The following is a 15,858-nucleotide window of genomic DNA, read 5'->3' as shown; positions in this document are numbered from 1 at the left end:
TTAATACCTGCAGTAGTCTTCTGAGAGGAGTTGAAGGCTCTTCTGCCTGTGGTAAAACCTGTGGATGAATGCAATCCATGAATGCCATGTATGCCTTCCTATATTCTCTCTACTTCCAGATACCATGTGCCATTCATTAGACCAGGAAACTTAATACCATGTAGGACTCGCACCTTACAGGGGCTAGAAAGGGGCTACAGCCAGGCATCTCTTTCTTTCTTTCTTTCTTTCTTTCTTTCTTTCTTTCTTTCTTTCTTTCTTTCTTTCTTTCTTTCTTTCTTTCTTTCTTTCTTTCTTTCTTTCTTTCTTTCTTTCTTTCTTTCTTTCTTTCTTTCTTTCTTTCTTTCTTTCTTTCTTTCTTTCTTTCTTTCTTTCTTTCTTTCTTTCTTTCTTTCTTTCTTTCTTTCTTTCTTTCTTTCTTTCTTTCTTTCTTTCTTTCTTTCTTTCTTTCTTTCTTTCTTTCTTTCTTTCTTCCTTCCTTCCTTCCTTCCTTCCTTCCTTCCTTCCTTCCTTCCTTCCTTCCTTCCTTCCTTCCTTCCGCCACTTCCGCCACTTCCGCCACTTCCGCCACTTCCGCCACTTCCTTCCTTCCGCCACTTCCTTCCTTCCGCCACTTCCTTCCTTCCGCCACTTCCTTCCTTCCGCCACTTCCTTCCTTCCGCCACTTCCTTCCTTCCTTCCGCCACTTCCTTCCGCCACTTCCTTCCGCCACTTCCTTCCTTCCGCCACTTCCTTCCTTCCTTCCGCCACTTCCTTCCTTCCTTCCTTCCTTCCTTCCTTCCTTCCTTCCTTCCTTCCTTCCTTCCTTCCTTCCTTCCTTCCTTCCTTCCTTCCTTCCTTCCTTCCTTCCTTCCTTCCTTCCTTCCTTCCTTCCTTCCTTCCTTCCTTCCTTCCTTCCTTCCTTCCTTCCTTCCTTCCTTCCTTCCTTTCTTTCTTTCTTTCTTTCTCTCCTTTTCCCTCCCCCTTGCTCTCCTCCCTTGTGTCTCCCACACACAGCAGAAATATCCTGTCCGCTGCCAAGGCAAACTCAATCATTCAGTCTGACTTCCTCCATAAAACATGCCAAAGCATTCACCAAGCAACTCCCACGTCAACACCAACAATTTCTGTTTGGTTAGCATGTATATTTAGGATTTGGGATGGCAGAGAATCCATAATAACCTCCTGGAACAGTCTCCCAGTAGTCTATTACATCAATATCAAAAACATAGGCTTTATTTCCAATTAGAATTTGTTTAGAATTAGTTTCCAGCTACCTTTTTAATTTTCCTGACAACTTCAATGGTCATTTGCTTTCTTCGCCCTCTTAGGATTTTCAGTGAAAAACTAATGAGATTGTCTTCATTGTCTTACTCTAAGATTTTTGGGAAGATCAGACCACGTTGCATGTTCTTGTTTGAGTCTTTTCCATTTTGTCAATATCTTCTGCAAATACTAATAGCAGAATGAGCGAGCTGATGTCAGGAATGGTATTATTAGCTTGCTAGTAATTTTTCTTTTGTTTGACTTTCTTACTCATTTATCTTGTTATTCTCTTCTTTGCTTCACTATACTGAGATCACAAGTATAGCTAAAGGAATAAAGAGAGAAAATGATTTGGAAAAGTCTTTTTTTAGGTATTTAAAATTCCCAATTCCAGTTAAAATTAGTAGGAGTTTATCACCTAAACTGTTAAGTACTTCTGTTGCCTTTATTTAAGCAGAACCTTATGTCAATGGGAGAAATAACGAAATTAGCTTATCAGTGTTTGAGTAATTATTAGCCAGGTAGTTTTTGACCTCCATTAATCTATTTATTGAATAAATTGAGTTTAATTTCAGAAGGAAATGACAGCAGCTGTATTTTTCTTACTATTTGAAAGATTGCTTGATTTCAGCATTTCCTATGTTTCTTGTATGCTCAAATTACAGAAATAGATCCTACAGATTGAGTAAAACATACCCGTGTGTTGAAGCCAAGCAATCAGTCTCACATTTTACAGGTATCCATCCAAACAGCTAGAATATAGCTAGCTAAAGGATTATTTGTAATATGTTTCTCCAAAGTTCTCTAACCTAGTCCCGTCACAAAGCTTATTTGCCTCATCTCAGTAAATCTGCAAACCTATACATTTTATCATTTTCCTATCATGTGTTTGGGGAGGAGGGATAGGGGAAGACTGTTCTTAGATAAGCAATGCAAGTTGGTTAAGAAAGGAGGAAACTGTCATCTGTAGCCTTTCCAGACACTGCAGTACAGTTCCAGACAGTCACCTGAGTATTATTGCTCTGCCTCAACTATAAATCACAGTCTGGTAATGGCCAAGGCTGACACCCTGACATTTTCAAGAAGAGTAAAAGACCTGATTTGAATGGAAATCAATTTCATTTCACAAATCTTGGGATACTCCAAATATGGTCTTGTTCTTTTATTTTCTTTTATTTTATTGCTTCTTATTCAGAATTTCCATGATTTTGTTGGAGGATTAGTTGCTCTATGCAATGACTCTGGTTTCCCACATAAAGTGTAAAATTACAGAAATATGTGTGTGTGCAGTGCATCACAGGACCTGACACCATTGTGAAAGTAAGTGCCTTTTCTGACAACCTGCTGAAGGTGATGGGCACAACTCCTGAGCCTACATTACCTTTTTCCCACCTCCTAAGGCAGAAGCTGTCCTGCACTGGAAGGATGAAAAGGCAGGCACAGAGCATGTGATGCCACAGGTCTGCTCTCCTGCACGTGAATTCCTATGGGGTGCTCCACAGTGATGGCAGTGTTGGCACACCAAGACTTCCCATTGTGCAATAAATTTTCTTGCTTGTTACAGCCTTTCTGTAGCAAAAATGGCCCAGAAGTTCTAAAAATTTCAGCTGCACTTTTATTTACTTGAAGAGCCAAAAATAAACTCCAAGCAAATGGAATTAAGGTGGCTTTTTCTATATTTTTATTTTATTTTTTTTTCCTTTTGCCTGGGTGGTAAGAATGCACTGTAAAGACAAAATATTCCCCATCTAAGGAGGGAGGGGAATGAGCTTAGTGACTGTAGCAGCCATGGAACTGCTGCACTACCAAGTGTAAGTAAACATGATCCCAAGTGTCCTTCACTCCGAGGGCTCTCATCCATAGCACAGCACCCCTTTTGGAGCAAGGCCATTGCCCAAGGTGAAGGCTTTGAGGTGGCATCAGACCTCCAGTGACTGAAGCCTGAAATGTTCTTTCCAATAGTTTCACAAGGAGCTACTATGCTCTGCAAAATTTCAGTTTTCTTGCTTGGCAAAACAAAACCATCTAGAGGACACTGGTTAAAAAAAGGAAGGTGGCGTGAGGTAATGCATGTATGAGAATCTAAGCCAGTGAGTAAGCTGTGCCTAAATTTGCCAACAGATGCATTCCTGTGTGAAACTGAGAAAGGAAAAGCATCCTTAGTTTAAGCCCCTTAAACAGGATAGAGTGAAATACATTGTGGTGTCTATAGCAACAGGTGTGAAATCAAAGGTAAGGATTTTTCTCTCTCTGTGTGCATCTTGCCTGCTGCACAGTACTCCTGGAAAACCTGTAAGAAGATCATTAAAATCGTGCATATATAACACAGACACAGCACATCAAATGATTTCCAAAGGCCTTACCTTTGTGCTGTGTCTAGACACTGTCTGTGGGCTTTATCACAGCACACCTTAAAGAGCAGTAAAACACATCTGGTGTGGAGAGAAATGCTAACAATCCAGCAAATTGCTAGCATCTAGCCCAGAATCCTTTTTCTCTGACAACAGCCACTAGGACATGCCCAAGGAAAAGGATAAGATCCGGACAAGTAAAGTGATACTTCTCTGTTGTGGTTTGGTTCTTTTTTTTCTGTCTCCTGTGGAATTCAATGCAGTGACTAATAGCTGGTACCAACCTACTTAAGCACCCTTGGCAGAATTTTTCTTTTCTTTTGTGCATGTGTTTAATTACTTGTGCTTTAATTTTCTGACCCCTTTTGGTGTGATAACAATGGTATCTTTCCTTGATTACAAATACATCCATCTTCTGCAGATTCATTTGCATCCACGGAAGACTGAGAAAATGCTGGAGCTGTGCATAAGTGGTTTGCATGGATTTCCAAGGTGCACTGCCTCTGTGCAACCTGCATCATTATGCTCTCTTCATTTGTCACTAAGTGTTTTCTTGTCAGGGACAATTTCTAATGTTCAGTCATATGAGAGATTTTGCCTGGGGCCAATGATTTTTTCTGATACGCGTAGCTTATTGGCAAACTTCTCCAGCCACAACACTGTTCTGTACAATGGAGAGACTTAAAGGTGGATTAAATCAGAACTGTGACATTTGGCACTGTGATGTTCTCATGACTGTTTTTATCAGCATAAAGCATTTCCTGGAAGACAGAGACATCTTGCAGCCTTGTTGTTTCCATAAAGGAATGCTTTGGCCTTGTTAAAATCAAGGGGAGACTTTGGCTTCAGTTGCAAATCTAAACATTTTGAAGAGTGGCCACCATCCTTACAAGACACTTAAATTGTTTCCACTCTCAAAAACCTCCATGCTATGAGCTGGATCCTTCTGTGCTTAACATATCCCCAGATTACATGGGGGACAGTGTAATGAACCCTGGAAGACATTTCCCTTGTCAGAACATCACATCTACCTGGTCATGGGTTTCAAGGACAAGATGAGAAGTTTGCATTGAAGCCTGCACCAAAGTAGAATGCTAGCTCTGGAAAAAGAGTCTAAACTGTCTTTATTCCAAGACTTAAAAGGTTCTGTTTAAATTCAACCAAAGAAATATAATATTTAGCTGCTTTGCACAGGATCTAAAAACTGCAACAAAAATAGATTCAAATCAAGTGGCCTCACTGTTTATCATTTAACATGATGCAAAACTATCCTGGTATATTTTTAATGGAACATGAGTTTAAATATTAACTGCTTAGTTTAAACAGAGATTTTTGTTTTTAATATAGCAGCTTTATTGGATGATTCATGTCAACTATATATGATTTTTTAAAGTAACTATAGCGTCACAATTTGTAAATTGTATGATATTACCAAGGACTCTATCTGAAGTAATTCACAGTTCTCACTTTTTAATGCAGTGATTGAGCTCTCATTTCTACAACAAAATTTAGCATCTAATAGTAAGTGCTGATTTAGGGGGATTAGATCAAGTACAGCCACTCTACAGCATAATGCCAGTATATTAGGGCATATTACAACCCAGCTGATGAGAAAAATCAAAATGTATTCATGTGGTTATTTGGTATTTCTTTCAGGCCTGACTAAAATTTAGTGCTTTGGAGGAGCCATAAGTCATTAGAAATGTTTAGAAAGTGTAAAGTTACACTGGCCATTTGTCTTGGGGCATCCTACTGGTGCTACTTCCGAAGATGGCAAGTCCACTGGAACTGTGTGACATACCTGCCAGACTCTCATTGATGTCAGCCTCACATTGATGTCTCAGATGCTTCAAGTCATCACAAAAGGCAACAGATGCTTAATACATATGAAATCAAGTCCTGTGCTACCTGTCCCATTCCATTGTACTCTCAAGAACTTCACAAACTGCGTATTTTGTTCAAAAATTAAAATGTTGCCTTGAAATACTCAATTGTGACTATTATAACCAGCTTTGATTTTCTGAGTTTATGTTTTCAGGAGGTTGGATAAAAGCATGAATTAATAAAATATGTCAGTGGATACTTGGTGTAGCTCAGATTTATGAAAGCTGCAGTTTCATACAGGGACACAAGACAGCATTTGACCACAGTTACTGCCATAATGGTCAGGTCATGATTTCTCTAATTTCTTCTTTATTTATTTTTTAATGTTGATGCTAAAAGGTGGACATTTTAGCCAATAGCTGTCTGTAATTCTTCTGCCATTACAAAATTATGCTCTCATTTTTCATTAATTGGTCTCTTTTTGGTCTCTTTTCAACAAATGTCAGAACACCAACTGAGGCACACGTTTGGATTTCAGCTGTGTAAATATATCAGTATTCTAGCTAACCCCTTTCATAGCTACAACGAGCAGCTTAAAGTGTACAGCCCTGGGATTTGTTAGTGATAAATGTGCTGCCAACATCCCAGGTGAGGGTGGGTGCTTCTTTCCCAAAAAGCTCCAGCCCTAATAGTGGCCCTGTCAGACTCACAGAGAGCAGAGGCAGCTCTGCTGCTCAGAGGTTCTGCAGACCCGCTCTGGGGCTCCCCTTTGCTTCATCCCCAGGATGAGCCTGTCTCTCCTCAGCAGATCCATATAAGAGAGAGGGAAAGGGCAGCCCACTCTTTTTGGAAGTGCTGTCTCAGAATGTCTGCAAGCTCAGGTGAGAAACAAAACACATTTCAGTAGGAAAATCAAGACTTTTTTCCTTTTACCGTGTGTGATGACTAGGATCTTGTTCAGTTCTGTTTTTTAAATAGAAGCAGAATTTCTGTTCCCCGTGCTGAAGTTGTTAACTTTTTCCCAATAATTTTTCTCTTCTTTTGCATTATTTACATCCCTCTCTATTTCCTGTGGGAGTGATCCTTGTAGAAAAGATTCAGAGGCCTTTTTAATAGATTTCTCGCAAAAATGAGTTATCAGTTTACATAGATCCCTTGAAGGCTGAAAACCAGTGTATTAAAGCCAATTTACAGAAGATATTTTCCTAAAAACCCTTTAAATAATTTGATAAGACTCAGCAAAATTCTCAGACTGGTCGAGAAGGAAGTTGCTAACATTTCAGAAACACAGAGATCAATGAAAGAAAAGCACTATGGAGGTCATTCATATTTTCCATGATGAAAATCAGGCCAAATTAATGGCCACCATAATCAGGTTTAGACCCACAGACCTTAGGAGACATCACATATGCCAAGCATCAGGCTGGCTGATTGAAAATATTGCTATGGACATCTTTTGGTCTGCATTACTGCTGACAAAAACTGTGCAGGTGTAGAAAGGTCATGCTCCACTTCTCCGTAGATACCAGACACATCTACTACCTGAACAGAAACACTCAGTGGAGTGGGTACTAATGGTAAGTATTTATGAGATCAGGATGCTGGTCTCAAACTATACAGAGACATGAAGATCCACATGATGTGTTGCCTGTGGACTTTTGTGGAATACGGGTTGGTTTTTGGGGTGTTTTTTGCATATTTTACTTTAAAAGTTACAATGCCAATAACATGCTTTTGAACGGACTTTCCTTTTTTTTTTCACATACACATACACAGTACTGTGAATTGATGATAGATACACAACCTTCTCCAGAAGGTGCCACACTTAAAAGAATAATTTTTGTCCAGACAGTATTATTACTAGAATAAGAGCTTTTTTTCCTGGAAAAGAACTGCCAAATCTAGTCTTCAGTTGCCCAGTCAGAAGAAAGAAAGCCTGTGCACAGTAAAAATATGAGGACAATAACATTTCCTTATCACATTCTCAGGTTGGAAATGATTTTGCTATCTTAACCATCTGAAATACTGACATTTTTTTCAGAAGTCACTTACGCAATTAGTAATGGCAAGAACATTTTGAGTCTGAATAGCGTGCCTGTGTGAGAGTCTGAAACCATGCAGTTTCCAGCATCTGGGAGTGAAGTCTCACTGTTCAGCAAATTGCTCTGAGAAGCACAGATAGCTCTTCAGCAAGCTGGAAACACTGATACAGGAGTGTCAAATAAATAGCTTATTTGCTTTAATTGTACTTTACTTACATGTTCTAACCATGATGTTTCACTCACAATCTGTCTTTAATACACATGAACAGATACATGTTCTTTCACAGAACCACTGCTGATCTTTCCAACATCAAATCTGCATCTCTGACCAAAATGAACAGAGATAGGTTTTGTGGTCCTCACAGCAGTAAACAATACGTGAACAAATATATGTGTATAGATATATATTTTTTTTAATGTATATTTCAAAGCACAATTCGATTTTGTGTTTGGTGTGTATTTGTGTCTGATAGATATATATTTTTGAATATATATTTCAAAGCACAATTTGATTTTGTGTTTGGTGTGTACTGGTGTCTGATTTGTCGTAAACTTTTTTTCATCTGTTCCAAGGGGCCTGGCAGAGTGGGGGTGGTCCAGCAGCCAAGGTTTTGCTCTCTGCCCTTGTGCCTGGCCAGCTTGGTGAACAATCCAAGGACCATGTCCTTTGTTAGGATCATGTCCTTTGTTTTCCTACCTGGGAGGATTCAGCTGGAAAAACCCCATATCCAGCACCAGTTCTGCTTGAGGATGTGCTCAGCTCCCCATAGGAGCATGCTGGGGGGACAGGATCCTTTGTCCCCTGGCTCCAGGAGTGTGGTTCCATCAGGGACTGCTCTGACTTATTGTGTGTCTCGTGAAAAGGGCCATGCTCAGGATGTTTTCCTGTGAGCTGTAAACTCATGTCACCCTTAACTTCACATAGTTCAGACATTGCAGTCCACAAAGCGAGATCTTTAGTGCTTTGCTCTACTGAACTTTTCCCTTGTCTGTAATGGATTGTGGATGGGAGAGGGAGGAGGGGAAGGTGATAGGGAAAAGCAAGGGTTTGATTGGCATGCAGTGATTTTGGACTAGCAGGAAGCAGGCGGCTCTGCTCTCCAGCCCCCACATACTTCTCAGTCCATGTGTGTTGAGAGGGGAAAGAAACCGATATTGTTCCCTCTAAAATTAATTCCCAGTTAGCCAGTTATTCCTGGTTTTTAGCTCAGAGCACACTGTAATTGCATTTTTCATTTCAGTAAGTATAGAGGATATTAAAGTGGATAGACAGTTGTAGCAATCTGGCTCTTTAGACATATCTACTTGTCCGAGATCAAATGGCTACAGCATATTCAGGGTTACAGTCTCCTTCTTTTCCTTCTTGTTCTCTACTGCAGTGGATTTTTTTTTTCGGCGTTACCATGACAACACTATATCTGGCTGCCAGCTCTGTCGTAAGTTATTGAACTGAGACTGGCTTTTGGTTTAGCAGATAATTAGGTTCTGTCTCACAGGTTCATTTTCCTGTGACTGGGACATGAATATGACCTACAGCTGGCCTCAATTTCAGTGTCACAGACAAAACTTTAACCCTTCCCAGTCCCGCCACTACTGTACCCGCTGCGGCGGATGGCGACAATTCCAAACCCTTTCCTGGGGGTGCTCGACACAGCACACCCTCCCAGGTCCTCAGGGCTCGTTGCCCAGGCTGTGTTAATCCCCAGGGAGGAGGAGGAGGAGGAGGACAGCCTGGCTTGCACCGCCATGCTGGGCGGGCAGGGAAAGGGTATCGCTAGCAGCAGATGAATATTGATTGTCTGGTATGGAGATTTGTCGGAAAGGTAAGTTCACTGCTTGATTAGTGACCCTTTAAATAATAGAAATGCACAGGGTGGTGACAGGCCTTTTTTGCTTGTCTCATGAATATGAAATATTTACAAGAGGTCTGTTTTAGCACACAGTGCCCCATCTTAGGCTGATACCTGCAGTGAGGGAGCAAAGCCACAAAGAACTGACATATTGTTCCTTTAGGTACCTCCCTGGTTTTCCTTTTCTCCCTGGGAAAAAGGGGGGTCCAGCCTGGAGGCTCTGGGCATCTGCCACTGGAATGCATCAGGGCCCAGCACCCAGACCCTGGGGTGGGTGCAGGTAGAGCAGCACCACACCAGATGGACATTTGAGTTCACAAAATCAGGCTGGAAAAGGAGGAAAAGCCACCATTTTCTTCAGCCCAGTTTTCAAATGTGCTCTTTCCCAACATTTACCTGCAGTATAACGTGGTCTTGCAGTTTTAGTGATTTCAAGCCAGGATATAAAGCCCTCTCCTGAGTATGAAAAACTTGCAACTGAAACTACTGATGGAAGGGGGTAGGAGTAGTGTATCTGCTTCTCAGAGGCTGCAGATTCTTGGCATCTGGCAGTGCACACCATAGTGCTGCTGGGACAGTTCTTTCTGGGGAATCTCACAATTAAAAAAGAAAAAAAAAAACAAAAAAAAAGAGGCTGGCTGTAAATATTGATGGGCTTGCAAGCACTATGGTCTTGTGTGCAGGATATCCTCTGTGCATGCTATGGCAGGGTGGACAACTCTTCTCAGCTTCCCTCCCCTTTCCCCACCAGATTATTTGTGCGGGGTCTCTGGATTAGAAGGTCAAAGAGTAGAAGGAGCATCCATCCTGGCTCTATGGAACGTGTCCTTCTGAGCCAATCTCCCAGCCTGTGTCTGTTGATATTGTTTGAAACCTGTCTATTATACAGGACAAGGAAAATGGCATTTCACGAACCAGAGATGGTGATTTCTTACCCAAGATAATGCCGAAAGCTGCAGATTTAGCATACATGTAGGACCAAAATCATCACAAAGAGGCCCTTGAGGTATTTCTTGATTAGCATATTTAGTGTGGATTAGACATCCTTGCAATGATAACCTAAAAGTTTTGCTGTGGGGTTAAACTCAGAGTGGGAGTGGGCTGGAGGGGAAGGTCCCCCTTGAATTGCAGAAGAGGGATGTGAAACTCCATGTGCTGGTTTTCTGATGAATTATCCAGCTGCTGGGTGTTAATGAACATGGCCCCATCTGGGATCCCACAGCTCTGGTTGATACCACATCAGCATCATGTTACAATATAGCAGTGGTATATTGCTATATAATAAATTTATTTCTTCAGTATAAGCAACTTTTATGGGATTTTTAGGGTTATTCTCCCCCTCTTTTTTTTTTTTCAGATTTCATAACAAAAATACAGACTACATAGTTTCAGTTTTTGTTTAGAGTTGGTTTCGGTGCCTGGCCCTCATACTCTGGCATAGCCCTGTAATGTTTCATCTGTGATCACAGTTTTAAAGCCAAATGAAACACTGTTTTCATTGTACCCATTAGAGAAATCAAGCCAACATTGCCAGTGGGATTAAATTTTAAAAAAATAGATAAGAAATCTCATCGTTTGGCCTAAAGCAACCTGACATTGTCCCAAAAATATTTGTAAATGAGGGCATGTAAACCAGATCACAGGGAAAGCAGGGAGGGGCACAGGGAAGATGATGACTAAGAGAAAATAATTTCATGATTACCAGTTTGAATACTTAAACTGAGAAATTTTATTGTAGTAATTAAGCCCACTACTCACCCCAGTATATATTGTTTACAATTGGCAGCAAATGAGTCTCTTCTTGAGGATGCAAAGCTGTCAAGTCCTTCTGAGCCCCCAAAGTCTTTCCATAGCTGATCCTTTCTAATGTGAAAAACAAACACGTGCAGGATCTCTCCTGCTATCAGGTGCTGAGACCAACACGCTCATTTCTCTTTATGCCCAGAACAATTGCCAAAAGTGGAACACCAGCTGAAGTTCAGGCAAGAAAGAGGAAATTACAGCATTTCATGCATTGTAGCAACCAGTAAATGCCCTGTAAACTTAGCTTGAATGTAAGGCTTTGTTGTTTGGAACTAAATAACCTTCTTTACTACCCTCTGACAGAACCTGCCTCTACACATTATTGCCTCTGTGCTGGATGTTGGCTGCTGAAGTTAGTTACATGGAATCATGTCTGTGTTATGTGCCTTGAGTAGGCTGAGAGGATACTCCCTCAAGTGAGCCTCATCCTTTTGATTTCTTATCACATTTTACCACGTATGTGGTACTTGACCAGGGGAGCTAAAATAAGTCCCTTAATTTAAATATTTCATTTTCACAGCAATGTCAAAAGCGCTTCAGATACTCTGATCAGTTCCTCAGAGCCATAACAAACTAACAGGAGTAAGAAATATTCTGGTTTAAAATCTGGAATGCCTTTTCCTCTGGCTTTAAATTTTTAATTTTTTTCCCCTTATGTTATCAGGAAAATAAAATACCCCCTAGTATCATGCCATTAAAGAAACATAAAATAACATAAGAAGGAAAATGTTTTGCAGTATCTAGTATGGTCAAATTACAACATATACCAAGAATGACAGTAGGAGTGTGATCTTTAAAGATTAAACTTTAGATTAATGATATAACTTTAAAAATTAGCTACAGCTCAATTCTTTTCAAAAGAAAAATTAAACATTTTTTTCCAAAACCAAAGTGTTGTTTCCATTCAATACTTGATAGTTTGCCTAGTAGAACCCATGAGATGATGCCTCAGCAAACTGTAGCTTGTTATCTGCCTAATGAAGGATGATTTTTTAAATTTTTCATTTTACAGGTTTTCTGAAAACTCTTTTTTTATTAAAAATGAAATCTGCACGAAGAGGACACAATTTTTTTTTCAACCCTGAAGAATAGAAGTGATTTTTCTCTGCAAAAGAAACAAAATGGTGACAAAGCTCCTACAAAACTAAGAGTAAAATTGGAGATACCTGCTCCACACCCAAACAGATGCTTGACCCAGAGAGCACTGTCTCTTGCCCATACAGTGGTGCAGAACATTTGTTTACTTCTTTGGCATTCCTAAACCAAGGAAGACTGCGGCAGAGGGATCACTCAGAGGAAATGGACACTTCCCAATGGTGATGCTTGCTTTGGGTTTGGACAAATATCACCATGAGAGTCTCTTCACGTAGGTAGAGTGGCCCAAACCTTGTTTTCCCAGCTCCTGTAGCAGACCTTGGCCAGGGTGGAAGTTCACCTGAGCAAGGAGGTCCTTTTTAATTTTTAAAATGTACGCTTTATTTTTAAATGCATGATGAGAGAACTTATTTATTAAAAAGTGAATTACGAGCTGTATGGTTGGCACCTTAATCACTCAAATCTAATAATTCTTTTTTGACCTTTTCTAAAATAATTCCCATGAAATAATTTCAAAAAGATACTTTAGGCAGTGCATTTCTGGGAATCATTTCACTTCTCAGGTGACTGAAGTCACTTATTCTCCATCCTCATGCTTCATGACACATCTGAGGCATGAAATTATTCCCTTCCAGTGTGATGCCTTCTCCTACTCTTATTGCTTAAATGATTCTTAAGGATTAGTGTGTTAAAAGCATTGTGAGAAATTCAGGGCAGGGTGGGGGAAGGAGAAGATAATATTTTACATTAGAGTTATCAACCTGATCCACATTTTGGTGATTTTTATTCCAATCAGAAGAGTCTGGATCTAATACACATCCATGGTATGGACTAGCAAAAATATGGAGGAAACAGTGACTTCCTTGAAGTGTGGTGTGAATAAAACCAGTCACATATAGCAGAAACTATCAGAATTAAGATGGTTTTGCATTTGCAAGAATAAAGATAACTGCATTCTCTGTCCACTGATGGGTATTGCCAGCTGTCTCCTGGATGCAGGTACCATTCTTTGTTCCCAGGATTTTATGCATTCAGCTGTGATTTCTCTCTAAATCCTTTTACCATATCTTGATTGGTTTGCAGAGAGAATACAAATTCTCTTGAGACAAATGTACCATTACCATTTAAAATTGTAATCTTTTTCAGAAAATGTTGTTGGGGTTTTGTCATTAACATTTGAGAACAAAAGACTGGAGTTTCAACATTTGTTGCCACCCATGGGGCTTTTCCTCATATAAGGTTCTAGTTGCAATATGAGGAAACAACATTAGTTTCATGTCCTTTGGAAAACAATGTGCAGACAATCACAGAAACTTACCTTCTGTGCATTTGTTTTACTGTGAGCAAGGACTGTAAAACACTAGCACGCATTTTAGCTGGAGGACTACAGAAGTAATCTCTGAAGCCAATGTTGGGGAAATATAGTGCATTTACTAAGTCATTACTTAGTAAAGTCCTTATTTACAAAGCCCTGGTGAGCACTAATCTCAAGCTTAAAATTGTAAACGTAGCTGCATGCTCTGATGAATCAAAATTTTAGCTGTTTCCATTTCTGCCTCAGTGACAAACTTCATGTATTGTAAGAAAATGCTAGAGCTACTAATAAAAGTAAAAGATCTGTTTGACATCCAAGACTGCATCACTAAGCTGACTGTCCCCCAGTTTGAAATGCTGTATAAATGCAATCAAATATTTATCAGTAAAACCTTACAGCATCAAATGCAGGAAAAATTATTTTGTGCTCTCATACAATCCATCATTCATACATAAATAGCAAATGTCATATGATAGATAATATACAGTATATAATGTATCTAGGATGTGTTTAAAAAACTTTTCTTTCCTAAAAATATTTTATTCCTATTTATTTTCTTCTTTTTCCTGCTGTACCCACACTGAAAACACTTTCATATACTAGTAAAGTGGCAAAAAGCAGTGAGAAAACATGATTGCTTTTCTGTTTCACTAAGTAAAGGCCTTTGTTAAAACTATTTTTCTCGCCTCTTTATTTGATGAAATGTATAAATCTTTATAACTTATAACTCTTGTATTTGTAGAGTAAAATGCTTATGGCATTTTTCCATAAATGCTTATGGCATTTTTCCTCACAAGAGAGATGAAAATGTAATTCTCAATGTCAGCAAAAACTGCTGTATTGCTTTTTACAGGTGAGAGGCAGCACCCCAGGAAAGGCAGGCTAACCCCAGTTAGGTGTGCTGTAAGCCTCATGCAAGTGCCATGTCTTATGTAGATGATGTGATAACGATGCCTTGTAGAATAAAATCTTTAGTTACAGACAGAAGGATTGTCAAAGCTCTTCTAAGCTTGTTCTCCGAGTCATTGCATTGAATTCCTTTCTGGAAGCCTCACTGAAAAGTTTGTGATGGTTTTTTTGTGACAGCTACTGTGGCAGTTCTGGTCCCAGTGGGCACATACGTTGCCTTTTACAAATACTGAACGGACTGGGAAATAAAAATGTTCTCAAGAAGCAGGAAAGAGTTCTGGGATAGATCCAGGAAGAGCCACTGTGCTATTTGCAACATAATTTTCACATTTTCTGATTAATTTTTTAAGTAATACATAAGTTATAGGTGTATAAGGCAGTCTGTCAGTGAATAGCAGACTCACTGGATTCCAAGCAAATTTTTATGCTGTGTCTTTCAGTAACTTTCATCCCTTTTAACACTGTGGTTTTGAAAAGTAATTCATCCTGCTTATGGTTCAGAAAGAGAAAGGAGTTCCTAGCAGAAAATATTAATCTGATGTGCTCAGCCTGAATATTGGAAACAGTAGTGAGAAACTTCATAAGCTGTCTTGTCCCACTTTGCTGGCCTTAACAGTTTAGACAACTTGGAAAGGACTTTCATCTTCTATGTCCAAGCTGACTGGCAATTCCAAACACTATGAATCCAAGTTCTTTGCCTCTCACTGCTCTGAATGACCATTGTATTCAACATGCTGTGGGGTGCAGTGCTATGAAATGCGTGCAATTCCATATAACTCAGTGGCTTGATTCTGTGCACACCTGGGGGAGGTTTAGGAGAGATATTGCATGTGTTTCACATCTGTTGGTTTCTGGAATTTTGATGCAGTGGTCTTTGGCTTGTTCTTTGCCCATTCATATTGTACCTATTTAAACTCCAGATGTGAATAAGAAAAATTAATTTCTTCCTAGCCCATCTTTTAATGCTGTCAGATGAATATGAATCTCAGCTCCCTGAAATATACAACACAGAATTTTCATTTTGTTTAGCGATTATTAATACTTCTACAGCTGTGAATCCAGGCATATTTCTTTTTTAGGCTTTACACAGCATATTACATCTCCTGGGATGTGAGTTTTCTGCATGTCATTTTATAATCAATAGCAGTTTTTATTTACATTTTTTCTGACCATTTTTGCACAATCTGCTTATCCTTTTTATTATTCCTAGCTAGAAAATGGCAGCATAATTTTATTTTCAACCACTGACATTTTGATAGGAAAAAAGTACTTAGTTAAGTATTTTTAAATTATTCTTGGTTTGTTTTTCTCTTTCTTCGCAGTACCAGATATCACCTTTGATTAATAACAATCATATATAGGCTTTGTTCCTCTTATCTGGGTGTCAGCAGTAATTGGAATCCATATCCATATCCTACCTTGCA

General features: G+C 39.5%; 1 long non-coding RNA gene across 2 annotated transcripts; it reads left to right on the top strand.

The window, feature by feature from the left end:
* The first annotated feature begins 8,955 nt into the window (after positions 1–8,955).
* LOC118684685 (uncharacterized) lies at positions 8,956–14,512 on the top strand. Of its 2 annotated transcripts, XR_008508253.1 has the most exons (3): positions 8,956–9,285; positions 10,202–10,318; positions 12,128–14,512. It is a non-coding gene; the product is annotated as an uncharacterized LOC118684685 (long non-coding RNA). The 2 variants fall into 2 exon arrangements; XR_004979906.1 differs by lacking the exon at positions 10,202–10,318.
* Positions 14,513–15,858: the final 1,346 nt, after the last annotated feature.

Source organism: Molothrus ater, chromosome 2 (assembly GCF_012460135.2).
Source record: "Molothrus ater isolate BHLD 08-10-18 breed brown headed cowbird chromosome 2, BPBGC_Mater_1.1, whole genome shotgun sequence".
Classification (NCBI taxonomy): Eukaryota; Metazoa; Chordata; class Aves; order Passeriformes; family Icteridae; genus Molothrus; species Molothrus ater.
The sequence above is the reverse complement of the archived record's forward strand: the minus strand, read 5'-3'. Positions and strand labels throughout refer to the sequence as shown.